We start from the raw sequence: 23,828 nt of genomic DNA on the forward strand, positions 1-23,828 counted from the left end.
TTATTTTTATTTTTTACAAAGGAACAGAATTTTTTCCCATTAATTTTCTCTATTGTTTTCCTTTCTTTCAATTTCAACTCTTATCTTTATTATTTCCTTCCTTCTGCTTGCTTTGTGTTTATTTGTTCTTTTTGTAGGTTCTTGAGGTGGGAACTTAGATTACTGATTTAAGACCTTTTCTCTTTTCTAACGTATAATTTAGTGATATAAATTTCCCTCTCAGTGTGGCTTTTCCCGTGTCCCACAAACTTTGAAATATTACACTTTTATTTTCAGTTCGGTTCAATGTATTTTAAATATTTCTCCTGAGACTGCCTCTTTGGCCCATAGATTATTTAGAAGAATGTTGTTTATTTTCCAAGTGTTTGGATGTTTTCCTGTTATCTTTCTGTTATTAATTTCTAATTTGATTCCATTATCATCAGAGAACACACTATGTACAATTATAATTCTTCTAAATTTGTTGTGATTTCTTTTATTATGGCTCAGAATATGGTCTATCTTGTGCTATGTTCTACAGAATGTGTATTCTGCTTGTGTTGGATGGAGTATTCTATATGTGTTGATTAAATCCTGTTATTGATGGTATTGTTGAATTCTATATTTTTGCTAATTTTCTGTCTAGTTGTTCTATCAATTGTTAAGAGAGGGGTGTTGAAATTTCCAACTATTATTGTGGCTTTATGGATGTTCTTTCAGTTCTATCAGTTTTTGCTTCACATGTTTTGCTTCACAAACAGCTTGGTTGTTCGGTGCATGCACATTTAGGATTGCTAGGTCTTTTTGGTGAGTTGAGCCATTTATCATTATATAATGTCCCTCTCCATCTCTGGTAATTTTCTTTCTCTGAAGTCTATCTGATATTAATATAGACACTCACGCTTTGTTTTGAGTAGTGCTTGCACGATATGTATCTTTCCTTCCTTTTACTTTCAGTCGTCTTATATAATTATATTTAAGGCAAGTTTCTTGTAGAGTACATACTGTTGGGTCATTTTATCTTATCCATTCTGCCAGTCTCTGTCTTCTAATGGGTGTATTTGGACCTTATATACATTTAATGTAATTATTGATATGTTAGGATCTACGTCTGCCATTTTATTTTTAATTTTGTTTTCTTTTTCCTGCCTTCCTATGAGTACTTGAATATTTTGGGGAATATTTTGTAACATTTTGATTTATCTTTAGTGTATTGAGTGTATATATTTGTACAGATTTTGAGTGGCGGTTCTAGGTATCACATTGTATATACATAACTTATCACAGTCTACTGGTAATGTTATTTTGCCAGTATGAGTGAAGTGTAAAAACCCTACTTCTGTTAATGCCCCTTTATCTCCCTAGTTTATGATATAATCATCTTAAATATTTCCTCTACATGCAATTAGAACTATATCAGACAGTATGATTATTTTTGCTATGACCATCAAACAACATTTGAAGACTCAGAGAGGAAAGAAATTCTAACATGTTCATCATGTTTTTACTTATTGTGTTCTTTCTTGCTTATTGCTGTTTCAAGATTTATTTTATCATTTCTGTTCTGTTTAGAGAACTTCCTTTAGTTATTATTTTAGAGTAGCTCTGATGGAGACAGGTTTTCTTAATTTTCCTTCATCTGAGAATGTCTCCATTCTCCCTTCATTCCTGAAGGACATTTTTGTGGGATATAGGATTTAGTTTTTTTCTTTCAATATTTGAAAAATGTGCCAATTCCTTCTGGCTATGTGGTTTCTGATGAGAAATCAACTGCCATTTACATAATTGTTTCTCAGTTTCTCTGTCAAATCATTGTTTTTATTTTCTTTTTTGAGACAGAGCCTCACTCTGTTGCTCAGGTTGGAGTTCAGTGTGGCATGATCATGGCTCACTGCAGCCTCAACCTCACTGGGCTCAATGACTTTCCTACTTGAGCCTCCTGAGTAGCTGGGACTACAGGTGTGCAACACCACATCTGGCTAATTTTTGCACTTTTTGTAGAGATGGGGTTTCACCATATTGTCCAGGCTGGTCTCAAACTCCTGGGCTCAAACAATCCACCCGCCTTGGCCTCCCAAAGTGCTGGGATTACAGGCATGAGCCACTATGCTTGGCCAAATCATTGTTTTTCCTCTGTCTGCTTTCAAGATTGTTTTCTTTGTCTTTAGTTTTCAGCAGTTGGACTATGATATCTCTTAGTGTGGATTTTTTGGGGTTTAGCATGTTTGGGATTCTCTAAGCTTTTTGAATCTGTAGGTTTATGTCTTTTGCCAAGTTTGGAAAAGTTTCAGCCATTATTCATTGAAATACTTTTCAGTCCTAGTCTCCTCCTCTCATCCTGGGACTCCAATAACATGAATGTTTTATCTTTTGTAACAGTTCTACAGGTCCCTGAGACTCTGTTATTTTTTTCCAGTCTATTTGTTTTCTGCATAATTTCTATTGTTATATACTCAAGTTCGCTAATATTTTTTTCCTTTGTCCCCTCCATTCTGTTGTTCACCCTATTCACTGATATTTGCATTTTGGTTATTATGTTTTTCAGTTCTAAAATTTACATTTGGTTCTTTATATATTCTTTTTTGCTGAGACTTTCTGTTCTTTTTTTTTTTTTTGAGACAGGTTCTTGCTCTGTCGCCAGGCTAGAGTGCAGTGATGCGATCTTGGCTCACTGCAACCACTGCCTCCCGGGTTCAAGCGATTCTCCTGCCTCAGACTCCCAAGTAGCTGGGATTACAGGCGTGTGCCACCATGCCCAGCTAGTTTTTTGTATTTTAGTAGAGACAGGGTTTCACCATGTTGGCCAGGATGGTCTCAATCTCCTGACCTTGTGATCCACCTGCCCCAGCCTCCCAAAGTGCTGGGATTACAGGCGTGAGCCACCACGCTGTCCCCTGTTCTTTTTATTTGTTCCAAACATGTTTGTAATTGCTCATTGAAGCATTTTTGTGATAACTGTTTCAAAATCTTTGTCAGATAATTCTATCTCAGTCATCTTAGTGTTGGCATGTATTGATTGTCTTTTTCATTCAGTTTGAAATCTTCCTGGTTTTTGGCATGATGAATGATTTTCAATTGAATACTGTTCATTTTGGATATTATGTTATGAAACTCTGGATCTTATTTAATTAAACCTTATGTTTTAGTGATTTTTTTTCTGACATTGCTTTAGTAGAAAAAAGGGAAAGGGATGCCTTGTTACTGCCAGACTGGAGTAGAAGATCAGGCTCGCCACTCAGCCTTTGCTTGCAGTTGGAGGTGAGGGTTACAGTTTTTCCTCCCATGTTTGGCTACAGTAGAGCAGCAATTGTGTAAAAGTTTTCTGTCTTTTTCGGGTGCCCCTTTCCTAGTCCTTTGGCTAGAGAGAAGAGGCTTTTGTTGGGGCTTTAGAAAAATCTGCTCCCTTGGCCGGGCACAGTGGCTCACACCTTAAATCCCAGCACTTTGGGAGGCCAAGGTGGGCAGATCACGAGGTCAGGAGTTCGAGACTAGCCTGACCAACATGGTGAAACCCTGTCTCTACCAAAATATTTAAAAAATTAGCCAGGCATGGTGGTGCATGCCTGTAATCCCAGCTACTCAAGAGGCTGAGGCAGGAGAATTGCTTGAACCCAGGAGGTGGAGGTTGCAGTGAGCCGAGATCATGCCACTGCACTCCAGCCTGGGTGACAGAGTGAGACTCAGTCTCAAAAGAAAAAAAGAAAAAGTAAAAGAAAAATCTGTTCCCATTGGTGTTTTCTGAATTGCTAGCTTCTCTAGCAGCTGGTCTGGGATACCTGAGGCCAAAAGAAAGCTTGGGGAACTCAAGAACGCGTCACTCTTTGAGTCTCAAGGTCCTCAGTGAGTCTATCTTCTCTCCATCTTTCTTGGTTGTCTTATGTTTGTGTATATATAATAACTAGGGTTTATAGTTGTACCTAGTGAAAGGAATAGGGAAAAGTATATCTATTCCATCTCTCTAAAAGCAGAAGTCGACTTTTAGGATCTCACATCTCTGATTAGTTATTAAATCTCATTACTTATCTCTGGAGGTATGGTGTCAAAAACTCACATTTTAATACGCTGTCTTTGTTGAACGAGTGGATCATACTCATGTAGCTTGTGAGATGTTGAAGTAGAACTATAGATTAAAGTGTCCCCTGAGCTCGTCAGCTGCTGAGCTGGTGACAGATTCCTTGAGTCTGTACTGCTCTTTAACTAACAAGTGTTCAGTATGTGCCCAGAACTGTACTGGGCGTTTAAGAAACTATGAAGAAAGATGTGGCCTTGACTCTCAGGGTATTTATGTCTATTTGGGAAAACAAGAAAAGTGAATTCTCCATTTCAGGACGTAGAATATAGTAGACACTCAATACACGCTTGTAGCATGAATGAATGCTGCTGAGCACATGCTGATTGCCCCTGAATGAGAAGTGCTAAACTAAACTGTGTAATGCAGATTAAAAGTGCTGTATGAAGCCAGAAGAGAGGCAGTAGTATGGCTGAAGTGGTCGAGAAGGGTTGTTTTTTTAAGAAGGTAGAGGTTGAGTGGTCTTGACAGTATGTCAGTACCTGGAGGTAGTTTTTGAAGGAAAAATTGACAGGACTTGTTAACAGACTGTTTGTTGGGGTTGAAATTCAGTAAAAAGCAAAACAGACTTTGGTCCTGGGTGACAGGGAGATGAGGGAAACACAGTGAATTTAACTTTGTACCTGATTAGCTTGAGTTGTTAGCAAAACATCCAAGCACAAGTACACAGTATTTGGAATATTTGGAGGTGAAGAAAAGATTAGACTAGAAAAACCCATCTTTTCACTTGAGAGTCTCCAGAAGATATAGGAACTATCCCATCTTAGCAGCCAACAAATGATGTGAGCTAAGGTAATTAATAACCTCTCTCAGGGCTCCAGTTTCCTCATGTATTAAATGAAGTGCATTGGTAGGTATTTTTTTTTATGAGATAACATTGGATTAGCATAGTATCTGGTATTTGGAAGGAGCCCTATACTTGCTGGAATATTTTTCTTCCAGCTCTAATGATCTAGGATTGTGTGATTACTTCGAGATATGAACTGTCCTCAATATATCTGCTGATATGGTTTGGCTGTGTCTCCACCCAAATCTCATCTTGAATTGTAGTTCTCATAATCCCCAAGTGTCATGGGAGGGACCTGGTGGGACGTAATTGAATCATACGGGTGACTACCCTCATGCTGTTCTCGTGATAATGAGTGAGTTCTTACAAGATCTGATGGTTTTTCAAGGGGCTTTTCCCTCTTTTGCTCGGGACTTCTCTCTCCTGCCACCATGTGAAGAAAGACGTGTTTGCTACCCTTTCCACCATGAGTATAAATTTCCTGAGGCCTCCCCAGCCATGTGGAACTGTGAGTCAATTAAGCGTCTTTCCTTTATGAATTATCCAGTCCTGGGTATTTCTTCAGAGCAGCATGAGAACAGACTAATACATCTGCCTTCTATGATTGAGTTTTTCCTCCAGCAGAGCCCACCAGTTTATATCATGTGAAGCTAAGAATCTAGGGAAGAGAGGGTTACACATGTTGTGTCTCAATCTTTTCAGACTTCCCAAGTTTTTCTATCTTTTGAGCATTTGCATTTTTCACGCTTGAATCAGAAAAGCCTCCATTTTGGCTGACTCTAGCCCTTCACTCTGGGGAGTAAATGGGCAGGTAGCCATTAGTACACAGGAAGGGAGGGATTTGTGGTATCTTAAAGCCATTGGATTTTATTTATTTCCAGTTTGCTCAACATTTGTTCCCCAGATCTGGACAGTTTAAAAAGGGGTGGGGATAGAGAGAGAAGGATGAAAATTAACTAGGACTCGAGAAAAGGAAAAACATATTTGCCTTTCAATATCAAACTAAGGCTCAGAGAATTATTATTATTATTATTATTCTTGACATAGGATTTCATTCTGTCACCTATGCTGGAGTGCAGTGGTGTGATCACAGCTCACTGCAGCCTTGACTTCCTGGGCTATGATCAGCCTCAGCCTCCTGAGTAGCTAGGACTACAGGCATATACCATCATGTCTGCTTATTTTTCACATCTTTTCTTTGTTGAAATGGGGTCTTCCTACGGTGCCTAGGCTGTGCTGGAACGTCTGGCCTCAAGCAACCCTCCCACCTTAGCCTCTCGAGTAGCTGGGATTACAGGCGATTGTCACCAGACCTGGCTAATTTTTAAATTTTTTGTATAGACGAGGTTTTGCCATGTCGCCCAGGCTGGTCTTGAATGCCTAGGCTTAAGTGAGCCACCCACCTTGGCCTCCCAAACTGCTAGGATTACAGGCATGAGCCACTGTACCTGGCCCCTCAGAGCACTTAAATCTGAAAAGACTTCTGGGCTTTAGTTTTTCTAAAAACTGACTACTGCCGTAACCGTCCATATGGTATCTGAAGAGCTGACACTGAGCCCAAGAGTTTGAGGCTCCAGTGAGCTATGATCACCCCACTGCATTCTGGCCTGGGTAACATAGAGAGACCCTATCTGAATTTTTTTTTTAAGGATGAAGAATTGACACTGGTTGGAGAAATGGATATCTCATTACTAGGATCTTATGAATGTCAGCCCTCCAGCCTAAGTAGTATTTACTTCTTTCAAATTAAAAAAAATTGGTTAAAGTAAGATAAGCTCATTACAAAAATAAGAAAATTAAAATGACTCATAATCCCACAACACAGGGATGATTATTGTTTTGTAGTTTGTTGTTTAGGGACATGGTCACCCAGGCTGGAGCAAGGTGGTGTGATCACAGCTCACTGCAGCCTCAAACTTCGGGATCCAAGGGATCCTCCCATCTCAGCCTGCCGAGTAGCTAGGACAACAGGCATGTGACACTATGGCTGGCTAATCATTGTTAACATTTCATTTTTTTTTCTGTTGAGATGGAGTCTCACTCTGTCGCCAGGCTGGAGTGCAGTGGTGCGATCTCAGCTCACTGCAATCTCTGCCTCCTGGGTTCAAGCTATTCTCCTGCCTCAGCCTCCCGAGTAGCTGAGATTACAGGTGTGCGCCACCATACCCAGCTATTTTTTTTTTTTTTTTGTATTTTCAGTAGAGACAGTGTTTCAACATGTTGGCCTTGATATCCTGACCTCATGATCCACCTGCCTCAGCCTCCCAAAGTGCTGGGATTAGAGGTGTGAGCCATTGTCCCTGGCCCATTGTTAATTTCTATTATTTCTTTCTAGTCTTTTTTTTCTGCATGCACACACACAAACAAAGACACTTGGGATTTCACTGTACGTTCGTCTGTGTATCCTCCTTTTCCCCACTTAATTTAGACTCTGAACATTTACTCATGTCATTAAATATTCTTGTAAGCATGATTTTAAATAACTACGTTGCATTTCCTAGTGTAAATGTTACTGCATAGGATTTCATAGTATGGATAACTGAAGTTGTTTCCACTTTTTCTCTATTTCAAATGAGGGCACAATGAATTTCTGTGCATTTGTATTTTGTGCATCTCCATTTTCTTTTAGGATGAATCCTTAGATAGAGAATTACTGGGTGAAAGGATAAGAATATTGTTAAGGCTTTGGAGCATTTTGCCAAGTTGCCCTGTGGGAGAGTTTTACCAATTTGCATTCCTATTAGTGTTTGAGAATGCCTGACTCACTGCATTAACACAGAATATTTTATCATCATGTATACATGATTCTCTTTTGGGTCATTTCAATTCAGATGGCATTTAGTGAGCACCTACTGTGTGTAGGGTGTTGTGCTAGGCATCTCTCCTGTTGTTATACAGCATAAGTGCTAGATCTATAACACATGTACAAAGATGGTTAAAAATGCAAATGAAATATAACAACACATAAATTTCTATGGCCAGGGCTGACATTATTCAGCCTTTAAATGGCTACTCATTGAGTAAAGACGCTGTGCTAGATAATTTAAAAATTAATTTAGATTTTGTAAGCACTTAAAAATCCAGAACGCATAATATAAATCTTGCAAACAATAGAGGTTTCATTGAGATCACTTACACTCTATTTCCTGGTATAAATTAGAGTAGGAATGGAAAGGAATATTACAAATCCACATATTTTTAAAAATCAACAATCACAACTCATTTAAGTGAAAAGACAATTTCTGCTTTTGTCAGTTCCCTTCAGAAAGTTAACTTGTTGGTTATCAGAAAAGGGGGACACAAAACACGTGGAAAACTAACCTCCTTCTGGCAGCTGGGGATAATTTGTCAGTTTCCTTTGAAATGTGGCTTTGTGCTCACTGGCGAAGGCAGCTGGAACAGAAAAAGCATGACAGACAAAAGCTGAAATCCACATGAAGAAAGGTCTTTTTCCCAAAAACTACTGCCTGAGTTAGCAACGGTCAGAACAGAAAGTACATGTATATCTTCCCAGCAACAAACATGTCTGGTACTAGAGAAGACCCCCTATGTGACAGGAGGCATTTAGAATGGCTGTAGCCTTGAATAGGGCTGCTGGACAGCATTTGAACAAATCTTCCCACCCCCAAGACAAATCACACCCTCAAATTAAATCCATCTAAAACTGTGACTAAAGAAACGAAATTATGTTTTTCAATCAGTCCAAAGCATTTACTATTCTGAAAAGGAAGACCTACTTACTATATAGTGGATGATGGTACAAGAAGTAGACGTTTCAGTATATGATTTCCGGTTGAAAAGTAACCAATAGAATAGCGAAAAATAATGCTATCAAACCAGAAATAACTGAAATGATCTAGTGAATGCATAAGCTGTGGTACATCCATGCAATGGAATACTATTCAGCAATACAAAGGAATGAAAAACAGATACATGAATCTCAAAATAGTTACACTGAGTGAAAGAAGTCAGTCTCAAAGGGTTACATAGTGTATGATTCAATTTCTGGGACATTCTGAAAAAGACAAAATTGTAGCAAGAAAACAGATCAATGTAGGGGTTAAAGGGAGGAGCTGATTACAAAGGGCAGCATGAGGGGATTTTGGGGGTACTGGAACTGTTCTGTATCATCATTGTGGTGGCAGTTACGTGACTTTATGTATCTGCCTAGACTCATAGAACTGTACACCAAAAAAGCAAATTTTAAAATAGCACACTATTTTAAAAAGTAAAATTTAAAAAGTCTCGTAAAAATACTACTATCAAACATGGGGAGGTGGAAGAAAGAGAGGCAGTTGGGAGTAATGTTAAGTGAGCTAAATCTTTCATTTTTACAACAGGGAATCAATAGACAATGTCCAAAATGGATACACCAAGAATAGGAATAGAGTAATATTTAGAGATACAGATGTAACTATCAGATGAATTGCCAACAGAATCTGTTCAAAATGGTTGCCTCTGAGGAGTGGGACTGGGGATGGGGAGGAGTGGGGCAGAGAGCCGTTGTTTTTTATTACCAGCTCTCTATATTATTTGATATTTTTAAACCATGGTCATGTATTACTTTGATTTAAAAATGAATGTAGTGGAAAAGCACTGGACTGGGAATCTAGAAACCTATTCTCTAACCCTAATTTTGCACTAATTGAGCAAATCCCTTCCCCTCTCTGGACCTTGGGTTCTCCATCTGTATGATAAAGGGGCTGGACTATGTGATGTTTAAGGTCTCCTTCATACCTAAAGAAAACTATAAAATTCGATTACTTGCATATATCCACAATTCTTTGTTGAATGCCAAGCTATGCAACATGCATTTTTATTTTTAAAGCTGGAAGAGACCAACTCATCAAATTCAACAGTCTCTTTTTAACTGCTGAAGAAACCAAGACACAGATTCATTAAAAAATTCACTTGGAATGACAGTTAATTGGCAACAGAGCTAGGACTGGAGCTCGGGGCTCTTCGTGGCTCTTTCTGTTGCACCACATAGCTTCTCCTAGGCCTAATGGAATCAGTCCTGGGCACCAGGGTTGACAAAAATTCCCTTGGATGACACCAGGAGTGTAATTCACGTACTGAAACGGTTTCATTAGCCTGGGAGATGAGTCAGAATTTTGGAAGTGGTCCCTGACATAAGCATGTATGACACAATAACATAGGCATCCCAAAGTTGGTCAAGTCTATGTTAAAATTCCAATTTTAGGACTCTATTCCCTAATAACTGTCTAATAAGCTGCCCTTGGCAGCTACTGCTAGCCTACTGACTTCCCCTTTTGTGTGACAGGAATCCCACTACTCAGAAATATCACCATTCTCATTCTGATGTAAAACAATGGGCTCATCCATTTTTTTCTCATCAGCCTTTCATCTCTAGAGCCTCTCAGCTTGTAGCATGATTCACTGAAATACATCAAATATGACAGAAGATATGTGCATTTGGAAACCAAACCTGCATCAGCCATCATCAAATTAAAAAGGTATTTTGATCTGATTTAGCAATCATCCTTGGAAGAAAGTTGAAACAGACCCCTGACTTTGACCACACCGTCTTCCTAGGGAAGACCTTCCATGTTGACCCGCAAGCAAGCTAAAAGTATGTGTTTTGCCAACCCTCCCCCTTTGCTGGGGCCCACAGGCGCACTTGCCCCTCATCGCACAAGGTCTGGGGTTTACAGAATAAGGACACCATTATGCAGGGTTATCATTCTTCCTTAGTGGAAACAACACTGCCCTTTGTAAGTTCCCAGCTAACTTCAAAGGGTGTGGCTATCTTTCTGTGCTCCAAGGGGAGGCTCCTTGGGAAACATTGCTCACAGTGCCTTTCCAGCTCTAGAATCTTCTTTAGCTGATAGTGAGTTAGAGCAGGCATTTTCAGGCAGCACCCCCAGCCCTGCACCCCCCCACCCCGCCCCATTGGTGCTTTGTCTACTTTAGAGGCCAAACTGGATTTTTTAAAACCTACTTGGAAAGTACTTGTTTGCCAACTTTTATGCTCCACTCCTATCAGTGCCCCCACTCCAGCCTGGCTTTCTGCCCAGCTCTGAATCTTGCCTTACCTACTGCCTGGCGTTTACTTCACAACAGCTGGCCCAGAGATCTCAAGTACTTAGCCTCAGCTGCCAGCTTTGGGAAGGAGAGGCCCCTGTAGTTGAGCCTGTGACAAAGACAGCATTTGTTTCCACGCTGGTATTCTCAATGTCAACATCAGTGACAGGCTCCAAAGAGGATCATACCCGTCATTGCCCACTTGATGAGAACTCCACAAGCCCAGGGATGTCCATTCATCCGGCTTCAGCTCTCCCCACAATGCTGTGAGATGACTAGAGACCACTAATAAGATTCCTGTTTTTATTTGCCCATGGGGAAAGCAGACAAATGCCTGGAGACTAGGGGACTTGTCCAAGAGAAATACGAGCATTTTATTCTCAACAAGAATCAGGATAGCTGTGTCTGACAAATGTTGGTTTCTGTGATTTACGAATTCGTTTAGCTGAAAAGTGCTATGAGCTGGCTTGCTCATCACTGAGTGACCTGAAGTGATCGATGATGGAGAGGAGGTTGCTGTGAGGATAGAGGTGGCTCAGTACCCTGCAGGAGCAATGCAAAGAGACACTGTACCCGAGACCATCTCCCCAAACTGCAAAAGAAATATACAAAAATATATATCTCCATATAATTATGTTTTGGCTGTTGAGTTTTTCTTTACAACAATAAAAGTAGTGCTATTGTCTTGTTCCTCAGTAAGTTAAACACAGATTTACCATATGACCCAGCAAGTCTATTCCTAGGTACATATCCAATAGAATTGGAAATAGGTGTTGAAACAAAAACTTGTACCCCAAATGTGTAGCAACACTATTCATAATAGCCAAGAGGTTGAAACAATCCAAGTGTCCATCAGCTGATGAATGGATAAGCAAAATGTCGTATATTGGTACAATGGAATATTATTCAGCCATAAAAAGGAATGAAATGCTTATACATGCTACAATTTGGATGAACCTTGAGAATATATGCTAAGTGAAAGAAGCCAGACACAAAAGGACTGCTATATGATCCCAGTTATATGAAATATCCACAATGTGCACATCCACAGATACAGAAAATAGATCAGTGGTTATATAGGGTTAGGGGAAGAACAGGGAGTGAGTACTTCAAGAGGGATAGGATTTCCTTTTGGGATGATGAAAATGTTCTGGAAATTGATAGTGGTGGTGGCTGGACAACACTGTGAATGTGCTTTGTTCCATTTATTCTATCATTTTGTATCGTTTTTCTTTTTCTTTTCTTTCTTTCTTTTCTTTTTTGAGACGGAGTCTTGCTCTGTTGCTAGGCTGGAGTGGAGTGGCGTGATCTAGGCTCACTGCAACCTCTGCCTTCTGACTTCAAGCAATTCTGCTGCCTCAGCGTCCTGAGTAGCTGGGACTACAGGTGTGCGTCACCACATCTGGTGAATTTTTTGTATTTTAGTAGAGATGGGGTTTCACCATGTTGGCCAGGATGGTCTCGATCTCCTGACCTCGTGATTCACCCATCTCGGCCTCCCAAAGTGCTGGGATTACAGGCATGAGACACTGCACCCAGCCTCATGAGCCCCTTGCCAACATGGAGGGTCACTCTGGCCACCCTTGCCATGGCCTGTGCTCAGTGCTCACTCCAGATACGTGCTGCTTACTCTTTATCCATATGAATAAGACAAGGCCATTTTGCATTGTGTGGCATAATAATCCATGCAGATCCCACGGCTCCAAAGCTGGTTGGGGGTGACAGGTTGGGATGCCAGCAAATAGGATAGTGGCAGGCTGGAGTTTCTGAACTGATACGACTACAACAACCAGTAATCCTGTCTCACATAAACAAATTTATTTGAAATAATCCATGTTAAGATGCCTTACCCATCTTAAGCACTCAATAAATGTTAATTATTATACTTTTTTGAGGCGGGGTCTCACTCTGTCGCCCAGGCTAGAGGACAGTGATGTGATCACGGCTCATGCAAACCTCCACCTCCAAGGCTCAAGTGATCCTCCTACCTCAGCCTTCTGAGTAGCTGGGATTACAGGTGTATACCACCATGCCTGGCTAATTTTTGTCTTTTTTTGTAGAGATGGTGTTTTGCCACGTTGCCCAGGCTGGTCTCAAACTCCTGGGCTCAAGTGATCTGCCAACTTTGACCTCCCAAAGTACTGGGATTACAGTGTCAGGTACCACTCCCAGCCTATGCTTTTATGATAAAGGTATTTTATACATCCATTAAAATTATGTTTTTGAATATATCTAGGCATATAAGAAAGTCATTGTTAAGTGAAAGGACGTTACAAAGAATGCATACAGTATCATCTCATTTTTACAAAAAATGTGATTTGTGTATGAGAGATATTGTATAGTAATTTACAACTCAGGATCTGAAGGTAGGCCTGTTCTTAAATCTGTGCACTATCACTTATTAGCTGTGTGACCTAGAGTAAGTTACTAAGCCTCTCTGAGCACCTTACTATATATATACACATATATATGCATATATATTTGTAATGATATGCTTGGATATCTTGAAACCCAAGAAGTGTTAAGTGAATTGTAATTTCACAAAAGAATGAATAAGAGAGTTCAATACGGTAGTTGGATGCACAGTGGACAGCGCAAAAATGAAAACTTTTCAGTGGGCCAGAAACAACCAGTCAAAAACTACCATGATAAAAAGACACGAGACACAAGGCAGGTGTAGGTTTAGTGCAAAGTGCTGGCTGTCTGATCTGCCAAACTCTAGGTCACACTTGGACCCCTGGGCTTAGAAGCAGCTCCATGGTTGCTATGGTTTCTCAGGCCTGTCAGCCTCTGGCCCTTGGCCTTCGCACACTCAAGGGTCTTGAAGTCAAACTGCATTCGACATCACCTTATCGTACTTGTTCTCTCTTCAGCCAAGATGTAATTGCTCCAATAGCAAACTAGTTTGCAGAAGTGCTACTCTGCCTCTCTGGTAGACAACTTTATATATCTTCCTCATTGCAAAGCCATTTTTGCTTCTTGAACTACATTTGATTTTCATTAGAAAGTATTTTCTTTAAATTTGCAGGGAGAAGAAACTTAAGTACTCCTCTCCAGGAAGTTTTGCATAGTCATTAAGACTATGGGTTCAAACCTCAGCTTTCCACCTATTAGCCACCTTGCCTTAAGTCCCTAAGTCTCCCTTTCCATCAGTTTCCCCCTCCGTAAATGGAGGACAATAATATTATCTCACTTAAGGGTGCTGTAAGAGTAAATGAGATTATGTATGTAAAGGGTTTTTAGCACAGTGCTGGACACATAGAAAGCTCTCAATATACAGGAGATGCTATCACTAAAACAGGAAGAGTTTGTCCTAAATGAATATCAAAGGTTTCATCTCTTATAAGCTAAAAACTACTCTCAGCAATTAAATGGGATTTCTCCACCCCTAGTTTCTATCCAACAAAATTTCAAAAATGTCAGGGTCTTAATTTTAGTCTCGGGCTCCCAAACACAACTGTGCAGACATTTGTATATAAGGAAATATATCTATATGGAAATATACATAAGGAAATACACGATCTCCGTACAGAGCCACAGGACACTTCATCCAGCACAGCAACTGAAACACAACAATGTCATTTTTATATTCCTTTAAATATATATAAAAATATATTTATTTTTATATTTAAAAGTTCATAAGAACAAAATCCTCCTTTTCCAGCCAGATGAATGTATTGGTACCTTTGCTTTGCCCTGCCCCTGAGCTGGAGTAGCTGAACCTGTACTGAATCCAGCCTCCAAGAGCAATCTTGGTCAAGTGCAGGAACCCCTGCGGGGGTTCCACCCCATTTGTACTTGAGGGTATGTGGGGATTGGGTCAGGCATGGGTTTCTCAGGCACACATAGCAGCCTCAGAGGGGTCTCTACATGAAACCACCTCACTCATATTTCTGAAAGAAATGCTCAAAGCCGAGATGGGTTGGGTGGCTAACACTGGTAAACCCAGCAACTCGGGAGGCTGAGGTGGGAGGATCGTTTGAGCTTGGGAGTTCCAGATCAGCCTGAACAACATAGTGAGACCCTCATCTCCAAAATAAAAGGAAAAAGCTCAAATCTGAGAAAGAAATGCTCATGACAATCCAGGGAACTGAATCCCGAGAGACCTTTGCAAGATCTCCCTTTTGTACCTTTCATGTTAAAATGTCAACAGAATTGCATCCATGTGGGACCAGGTTCACGACTCACCTGTGAAAACTGAGAGACCATTTTTCCACCCAAAAAGCCTCACAAGACCTGTTACATCAAGTAGAACTCTGGGCAGAGGCGGAGGAAGGGAACTGTGGAGGTACTTTGTCATCCCATGCCTCAAAGCGTCCCTAGGGCAGTAACTTGGACATAAGTTAGGGCAGTTTCTATGTCAAAGGACCCTCTGTGACTCCTTTGGTGAAGAACCGTGGTGCAACATGAAAAGTCACCTCTCAGGTTCTCTCCTTTGCAAGTTGTCTTGCCTGGTTTTCTTCAAGCAGGACACGTGCTCCTGGATGAAAGAGGTATTTCTCATGTTGTAGAAATATAAAGACCAAAAATGGACTTGCTTCTTACAGAGAGAAAAGTCTTTGTGTTACTCCAGCCAAAGGCTCTAGAGACCAGCGAGTGCTTTCATCCTTCCTCTTTCTTTGTTTCCATGGCTTCATCCTAGCCCACACTGACCACTGATGGCTGGATTCTTACTCCTGGCTCCCAGGTGGACTCTCCGACTCTACTCCCTTTTCTTGCCGCTCTGTTGCCACACCTCACTGCTCACTGCCTACCAAATCAAGTCCAGTCCCCCTCCCTTGTTTGAGCAATCAATGCCTTCCATAACCTCTTTGACCAAAATTCCCACCGTTTCCCAAAGTGAACTCCCTGGCTGACCACTGTGTGAGCCCCTCCATTCCCCAAGTCTACTCATCCCAGCCTCTATGCTCCTGCTTAACTGCCTACCAGACTGCTTCCCTCCACATCCCTGGCAGCCCAGGGCCCACCTCCTCCAGGAAGCCTTCCCTGGATCCCGCAACTGACCTACATCTTCCCCTCACTACAGTCTCACAGCCCTTAGCTGTACCAGATCATCCAGTGTCTAGCATACTTTCTTACAATTTTTACTTTCATGTATTCTTTGAAAATGTTTTTATGGCATATATGTTTGAGATGTATAACATGATGTGTGTATATATATATATATATATATATATACACACACACAGTAAAATACAATCAAGCAAATTCATATGTCCATCACTTCACAGGGGTACATTTTTTGTGTGGTAAGAGCACCTAAACTCTACTTTCTTAGAAAATTACATACCATGTTATTAACTATAGTCCTCATGCTGTACATCATCAGCTTTCTAGAGTTATTCGTCCTACATAAATCATATTTGTACCCTTTAAGTTACATCTCCTCACTTTCTGTATTTGACTTTTAAAAAATTCTACATTCTACATATAAGTGAGATTATTCAGTATTTTCTTTCTGTGCCTGGTCTATTTCACTTAGCCTAATGTCTTCCAGGTTCGGCCACATTGTCAGAAATGGTAGAATCACCCTTTCTTTTAGGTTGAATAATATTCCATATATGTAATACACACACACACACCATATATATATATATATATATATATACACACACACACACACACACACACACACACACACACACACACACACACACACACACACAAAAACACCTTTTTTTATATAGAGACAGAGTCTCACTCTGTTGCCCAGGCCGGAGTGCAGTGGTACAATCACAGCTCACTGTAGCCTCAAACTCATGTGCTCAGGTATCCTCCCACCTCCACCTCCTGAGTAGCTGGCACTACAGATGTGCACTATCATGCCCAGCTAATTTTTTGACTTTTGTAAAGACAGGATCTCACTATATTGCCCAGGCTGGTCTGAAACTCCTGGCTTCAAACTATCCTCCTGACTCAGCCTCCCAAAGCATTGGGATTACAGGCATGAGCCATTGTGCCTGGACACAATTTCTTTATCCATGCATTCATTCCTGGACACTAATTGTTTCTGAACCTTGGCTATTGTGAATAATGCTGCAATGAACATGAGAGGACAGATATCTCTATGAGGTGTTGATTTCATTTCCTTTGGGTATATATCCAGAAGGAGAATTGATGGGCCATATGGTAATCCCAATTTTAATTTTTTCAGGAACTTCTATTCTGTTTTCCATAATGACTTTACTAATTTACATTCCCACCAGCAGTGTATTGGGGGGGGGGAATCCCTTTTTCTCCACGTCTTTGCCAACACTTGTTATCTTTTGACTTGTTGACAATAGCCAACCTAACAGATGTAGGTGATATCTCATTGTGATTTTGATTTGCATCTCCCTAATGATTAGTGATGTTGTGCACCTTTCCATATATTTGTTGGCCATTCGTATGTTTTCTTTAGAGAAATGTCTCTTCAGATCCTTTGCCCATTTTTAAATCAAGTTATTTATTGATTTATTTTGCCATTGAGTTGTGTGAGTTCCTTTTATATTATGGCTATTAGCCCTTATTAGATACATTATTTGCAAATCTTTTCTCCCAATCTGTAGGCTGCCTTTTCATTTTGTTGATTATTTTTCTTGCTGTTTGGAAGCTTTTTAGTTTGATGTAGTCCCGCTTCTTTATTTTTGCTTTTGTAGCCTGAGCTTTTGTTGTGATACCTGAAATATCATTGCCAAAGCTAGTGTTAAGGTGCTTTTCTGCTGTTTTCTTCTAGTTTTATGGTTTCAGGTCTTACATGTAGGTCTTTAATGAATTTTGAGTTGACTTTTGTGTATGGTATAAAAGTTTAATCTCATTTTTATATCCAGTTTTTCCAACAGCATTTGTTGAAGACACTGCGCTTTCCCCATGGTGTCTTCTTGGCACCCTTGTTAAAAATTAGTTGACAGCGTATACTTGGATCTATTTATGGGCACTCTATTCTATTCTATTGGTCTATATGTCTTTTTATATGCCAGAGCTATACTGTTTGGGTTACTATAGATATTTAATATAATTTATTATTTTTTTCTTTTAGAGACAGGGTCTTGCTTGTCACCCAGGTTGGAAACCAGTGGCACAATCATAGCTCACTGTAACCATGAACTCCTGGGCTCAAGCAATTCTCCCTCTTCAGCTTCCCAAGTAGCCAGGACTGCAGGACTACCACCACGCCCAGCAAAAAAAAGTTATTTTGTAGAGACAGGATCTTGCTATGTTTCTGAGACTGGTTTCAAACTCCTGGACTCAAGCTCTCCTCCCACCTTGGCTTCCCAAAGTGCCGGGGCTACAGGCATGAGCCACTGGACCACCTGCATGTAATATAATTTGAAACCAGGAAGGGGGATGCCCCCAACTTTCTCTTTGTTTCCCTCTCAAGATTGCTTCAGCTATCTGGAGTCTTTTGTGGTTCCAAACAAATTTTAGAATTGTTTTTTCTATTTCTGCGAAAAATGCTGCTGGAATTTTGATTGGGATTACATCAAATCTGAATGTCACTTTTCTTTTTTTGAGACAATCTCGCTCTGCCTTCCAGGCTAGAGTGCAGTGGTGCTATCTTGGCCACTGCAGCCTCTGCCTCCTGGGTTCAGGCTATTCTCCTGCTTCAGCTTCCCGAGTAGCTGGGATTATAGGTGCCCACCATCATGCCTGGCTAATTTTTGTATTTTTATTTTATTTTATTTTTTTGTAGAGACAGAGTTTCACCATGTTAGCCACGCTGGTCTCGAACTCCTGACCTCCAGTGATCCACCCACCTCAGCCTCTCAAAGTGTTGGGATTACAGGCGTGAGCCACCACGCCCAGCCTGAATATCATTTTAGGTAGTAGTAGGGACGTTTTAACAGTGTTAATTCTTCCAATCCATAAACATGGGATATCTTTCCATTTATTTGTATCTTCTTCAATTTATTTCAACAATGTTTTTAGTTTTCAGTGTAACAGATCTTTTTTCTCCTTGGTTAAATTTATTCCTAAATATTTTGTTCCTTTTGGTGCTACTGTAAATGGGATTGTTTTCTTGATTCTTTTGTGGTATAGTTTGTAGTTAGTGTATAGAAACACCGTTGATTTTTGTATGTTGGTTTCGTATCATCAATTTTACTAAATTCATTTACAGTATTAGGTCTAACAGGTCTTTTAATGGAATCTATTTTCTACATATAGGATCATGTCATCTACAAAGGAATAATTTGACTTCTTCCTTTATTTTCTTCTTCTTTTTTTTGAGACTGGATCTGGCTCTGTTGCCCAGGCTGGAGTGCATTTGCATGATCTCAGCTCACTGCAACCTCTGCCTCCTGGATTCAAGCGATTCTCATGCCTCAGCCTCCCAAGCAGCTGGGACTGCAGGTGCGAGCCACCACGCCTAGCTAATTTTTGTATTTTCAGTACAGACAGGGTTTTAGCATGTTGGCCAGGCTGATCTCAAACTCTTGATCTCAAGTGATCTGCTTGTCTCGGCCTCCCAAAGTGCTGGGATTACAGGCATGAGCCACCATGCCCGGCCTACTTCTTCCTTTCTTATTTAGATGGCTTAAATAAGTGTGTGGTTGCTCAGGTGAGTACTTCCAATACTATGTTGAATACAAGGGGCTAGAGTGGAATTCTTGCCTAGTACTTAATCTTAGAAGAGGAAAAGCTTTCAGTTTTCCCCACTGATTATGATGTTAACTTCGGGCTTTTTCACAAATGGTCTTTACTGTGTGAGGTAAGCTCCTTCTATACTTAATTTGTTGAGAGTTTTTATCAAGAAAGGATGTTGAACCTTGTAAAATAATTTTTTGCATCTATTAAGATGATCAGGTGGTTTTTAGCCTCATTTTGTTAATGTAGTATATCACATTGATGTGTGTATGTTAAACTAACCTTGCATCCCAGGGGTAAATCCCACTTCATCATGATCTATAATCTTTTTGATGCATTGTCATGAAATTCTTGCCACTCCAATCTGACTGTATGAGCCTTTCAATGTGCCCAGCACTGTGCTATGTTCAGTTATACTCAATAAACTAAATATTCAAAAACTAATACTCAATAAACATTTCTTGCTAACACACTAATTTCACTTATTTACAAACCACTGCATTTTCACAAAGTCCCCAAAACTTCTGGACTTGCTTGTATCATTGCCGCATAAGTGGCTTTTCCAGCACCTGCTCTGCTTACCTCATATGGCTGTTTTGAGGATCAGATGAGAACAGGCATGGGAAGGCCCTATGGACACTATTATTGCTGCTGGGTCAAAGCACCAACTGGAGCTATTGAGCTGATTTGACTGCACCAATTGTTCCTCCCTTTTTCCTACATAGAGCTTCAGGGTTTAATAGTCAAACATGGTTTCAGGGCTCCTCAACAGTTTCTAGCAGAGGACAAGTGTTGAATAGGCCAAACCCTATGTTTTGAATAAAGTGGCAAAGGTCCAACTGGTTTTGTTCCCATGCCCATGGATGGACCACTGAGATGGTGCCAGGCAGCAAGGTAGCTTGCAGACAGAGCTATCCACATCCCCAGGAAAGAGCTTTGGATTTTCTTAAAACTTGGTTATCAGCACAGGTACCACTGGCATTGCTATTTATTAAGCACTTACTATGTTTCCAGCACATTATATACATCATGCCACTTTTGATTGGAGACAGAGTCTCACTCTGTTGCCCAGGCTGGAGTGCAGTGGTGTGATCATGGCTCACTGGAGCCTCAACCTCCCAGGCTCAAGCAAACCCCCCACCTTAGCTTCCCTAGCTGCTGGGACTACAGGTGTGTGCCACCATGCCTGGCTACTTTTTACATTTTTTTATAGAGTTGGGTTTTTGCCATGTTGCCCAGGCTGGTCTTGAATTCCTGGGCTCCAGTGACCTGCCCACCTCAGCCTCCCAAAGTGCCGGGATTACAGGCTTGAGCCACCGTGCCCAGCCTCATCACCTCACTTATAATCCTCAGAACAACCCTGTTATTATCCCCATCTGTCGGATTAAAAACTGAGGCTCAGAGAGATTAAGTGACTTTCCCAAGATCACAGAGGACTATGATTCTAAAGCTGAAGTCATGAAACAAAGATGTCTGCCTTATAGGCTGTACTCTGGGGTTGACAACTGAGGACAAGGACTTGGAAATGTTATCAAACAATACCTTATTTCAGTCTACAACAATTGCCACTCAACTCCTATTAGCATGGTTATTACCCTGCAAATCCAACAGAGAGAAAGTCAAAGCTTGGCACTATGTCCCATGGGTACCTATTCTTCAGAGGTAGCAGAAGGAAGAGAACCAGACCATGCAATTGACAGAGACAAAGCTACCTTCTTAATAAATTGTGGTTGAAGCTGCATATTTTAAGACTCACAAACACAATTACAGTTCCACTATTTTTTTCAGCCAGTTTTTCTTCATCTTTTTGGGTGTCAACCCTTTTGAGAATTTGAGGAAAGCTGTAGATCCTCTCAGAAAAATGTATAAAAACAAAAATACAATTGTGCACATAGTTTCAGAAAAATTCACCCAGCTTCTTGTAGCTAATCCAAGAGCAACAGACCCCATGTTTAAAACTCCTATGTTAAGAAAACCTAATTCTGGCCGGGCATGGTGACTTACACCTATAATCTCAGCACTTTGGGAGGTTGAGGCGTGTGGATCACGAAGTCAGGAGTTCGAGACCAGCCCGGCCAACATGGTGAAACCCTGTATCGACTAAAAATACAAAAAGCAGCCCGGCCTCGTGGCATGTGCCTGTAATCTCAGCTACTCAGGAGGCTGAGGCAGGAGAATCACTTGAACCTGGGAGGCAGAGGTTACAGTGAACTGAGATCGTGTCACTGCACTCTAGCCTGGGAGACAGAGCAAGACTTCATCTCAAAAAAACAAAGAAAAAAAAGAAAACCTAATTCTATGTTTTAGAAAATGATAAACTAGGGATCAATAATTCTTTTAAATAACAAGCTGATCTAGGCAACAAAAATAAAGATTTGCTTTACAAAAATTTTGTTTTCAATGTCTAATTGCCTGCATGAGGTACACTTATGATGAACATGTCTATATTTCCCTAGTGGCCCATGCATTAGAAATGATGATGGCAGAGATGACCATCATCAGAACTGTTCAGAACACAGAGCTTGGAAACTATAGGTACAGTAGGCAGTAAGTTGTTGTTGTTTTTTTTTTTTTTTTTTTTTTTTTTTTTGTCACTGGAGGGTGGGCAGCAACTCATCAGATAGGAATAGCTTTACTGGATGGGAACTAGACAATATGACTGTATTAAACAGCTCTATTCAGTATCATTGGTCAAAGGTCCTAAGACCTATGTAAACCTGGAGAAAACTCAGATCACAAGTCTGCTCCTGCTAAGCAGTAGATGGGGACAAACTAAGTAGATACTGCCTGACTCACTTGAGTCTATAGTCAACCTTCTTATACTGGCCCATGTTATTCTAAATATCAACTGCTAGTTCCTTGCCAACTAGAGGTCTCATTGTTCTTTTACAGAAATATTAGATAATCCAAACCCAAGTCATTCCAACACCATTTCCCCCTGTCCTCTTGTGTTTTAAGTTGACAAGGTCTTACTGTGATCTTCAATAGCATCATTAGTTCTAGCTTGATATTTCTTCTTCTAAGCCCACCTCCAGTGTTTAAGTCCTCGTATAAAAGGCGTTTAGTTATAGGTCACAGATCCTATGTGGTGGTCCTATAACACTTTCTTCTTTAAAAACCTTCTCTTTTATTCATTCTTTTTCTTTCCTCTTTTCTTTTTCTTTTTTTTTTTCTTCTTCTTTTTTTTTTGATGGAGTTTCGCTCTTGTTGCCTAGGCTGGAGTGCAGTGGCGCATACTTAGCTCGCTGCAACCTCTGCCTCCCGCATTCAAGTGATTCTCCTGCCTCAGCCTCCCGAGTAGCTGGAATTACAGGCATGCACCACCACACCGGGCTAATTTTGTATTTTTAGTAGAGACGGGGTTTCTCCATGTTGGTCAGGCTGGTCTCCAACTCCCAGCGTCCTCCACCTGCCTTGGTCTCCCAAAGTGCTGGGATTACAGGTGTGAGCCACTGCACCCAACCTTAAAAGAACTTTTCATCTGAAAGTCAGAGGTTGTGTAGAACATTTGAAGGAGCACTGAATCAGAAGCCCCTAGTTCCATCATCTATTGCCTCTTCACCTCTCCGAGCCTCAATTCCCTCTATCAGACAGGTAACAGTCCTTACCCTGTTTATCTCACAGGTGCCTTGAAAGATTCAAATAAGATAGTGAGTATACAGATAATGTATTAAGTGTAAAGTGTTAGAAAATGAGAACTCATAACCATTATTTCATTTAAGCTTCAAACCAACTCCATGAACTCCACAAATCCTTACCATTCTGTCATATATTCATTCACTTTCTTTATATATTCATTCATATATTCATTGCTTTCTTTTTCTCTCTATCACTTATTCAGAAAACTAGGCACTGTGTGTAGCTAAAGTAAGTATTTACTGAATCAGAATCAGAAACAGGCTTAGAAAAGTAAAATAACACTTCAAAGCTTACACTTCTTGGGTCACCCTTCACACCCAAAGGAACTAGGACACTCCTTCCTTCCTTCTCCCCTCTCCCCCTGGCAGGCCAGTTTGTTTTCCATTATTCCACATTGCCTGTTTCAGAACATTTTCCCCATTAGATTAAGAAATTTTTACTCGTTTATAAAAATTAGATCCTGGCCAGGTGTGGTGTCTCATGCTTGTAATCCCAGCACTCTGTGAGGCCAAGGCTGGTGGATCACTTTAGGTCTGGCGTTCAAGAGTAGCCTAGCCAACATGGCAAAACCCCATCTCTACTAAAAATACAAAAATTAGCCGGGCGTGGTGGCACCCACCTGTGATCCAAGCTACTTGAAAGGCTGAGGCAGGAGATTGCTTGAACCCGGGAGGCAGAAGTTGCCGTAAGCTGAGATCGAGCCATTGCACTCCAGCCTGGGCAACAAAGCAGACTCCATCTCAA

The 23,828-nt window shown here is 40.6% G+C and overlaps 1 protein-coding gene across 4 annotated transcripts in view; it reads right to left on the bottom strand.

The window, feature by feature from the left end:
* The window catches only part of PLAC1 (placenta enriched 1), a 193,496-nt gene that overhangs the window by 24,984 nt on the left and 144,684 nt on the right, over positions 1 to 23,828 (bottom strand). For 3 of the 4 annotated variants that reach the window (XM_037732607.1, XM_037732608.1, XM_037732606.1), the window contains exon 2: positions 8,157 to 8,228. The exons of the other annotated variant lie outside the window; for it this stretch is intronic. The gene's annotated coding sequence lies outside the window, so the exon portion shown is untranslated. The remainder of the gene's footprint in view (positions 1 to 8,156; positions 8,229 to 23,828) is intronic. 4 annotated transcript variants of the gene reach the window in all.

This window comes from Cebus imitator, unplaced genomic scaffold (assembly GCF_001604975.1).
Source record: "Cebus imitator isolate Cc_AM_T3 unplaced genomic scaffold, Cebus_imitator-1.0 Scaffold458, whole genome shotgun sequence".
NCBI lineage: Eukaryota > Metazoa > Chordata > Mammalia > Primates > Cebidae > Cebus > Cebus imitator.